Genomic DNA, 652 nt, shown 5'->3' with positions numbered 1-652 from the left:
TATATATTGTAGAATGAAATGTAGTATAAAATGTTTGATGGATTAATGGTCTTCTGCAGAGTGGATCCTTGGGAGTGCTACCAGGGCACCTGGCAGACCACTTGCAGCGTTTTGGAGCATCACCGAGACCTAATGAAGGTTTGGCCTGAACGCTATCAAATTTTTACTTGTACTTAATCTCGAAGTAATAAACTGTATTGTTCCTCTGCAGAGAGTCACAGGGTGCATTCTGTCCAACGTGAACACACCTTCCACAACCCCTGTGATTGGCCAGCCCCAAAATGAAACTTCTACTATTTACCAAAACACAGCTAACAAGTCTGTGGCTAGTAAGTGATTTTTAAATGTTCAGATGCTTGTTGTTCTGGAGAACAGGCATTTCATGATTGACTTGTGTCTCTTTTTCTCCAGTTAAGCTTTGGGGAAAGATGAGCGAAAGCCTGGGAAAAGTTTGCTGTGTTCGCCCACACATGGAGCGTTTTACCTTTGTTGGTAAGTTGGTATATTCATATAAACATATTAGGGATGTGTGCCATGACTAATTTCACACTAATTTGGTAACTGACTAGTTGACTAGTCTAACAAACCCCCAGAAGACTATGCTTGTTTCGGACCGACTTTATATTAAGTGGCCTTAACAACTATGTACTTA

The 652-nt window shown here is 40.8% G+C and overlaps 1 long non-coding RNA gene across 1 annotated transcript; it reads left to right on the top strand.

Annotated features, from left to right (window-relative positions):
* The first annotated feature begins 56 nt into the window (after positions 1-56).
* Positions 57-486, top strand: LOC107735144 (uncharacterized). The gene is made up of 3 exons (XR_001639309.1): positions 57-138; positions 212-329; positions 412-486. It is a non-coding gene; the product is annotated as an uncharacterized LOC107735144 (long non-coding RNA).
* The last annotated feature ends 166 nt before the right edge of the window (positions 487-652 follow it).

Source organism: Sinocyclocheilus rhinocerous, unplaced genomic scaffold (genome assembly GCF_001515625.1).
Source record: "Sinocyclocheilus rhinocerous isolate Xijiao unplaced genomic scaffold, SAMN03320098_v1.1 C35826066, whole genome shotgun sequence".
NCBI classification, from domain to species: domain Eukaryota; kingdom Metazoa; phylum Chordata; class Actinopteri; order Cypriniformes; family Cyprinidae; genus Sinocyclocheilus; species Sinocyclocheilus rhinocerous.
The sequence above is the reverse complement of the archived record's forward strand: the minus strand, read 5'-3'. Positions and strand labels throughout refer to the sequence as shown.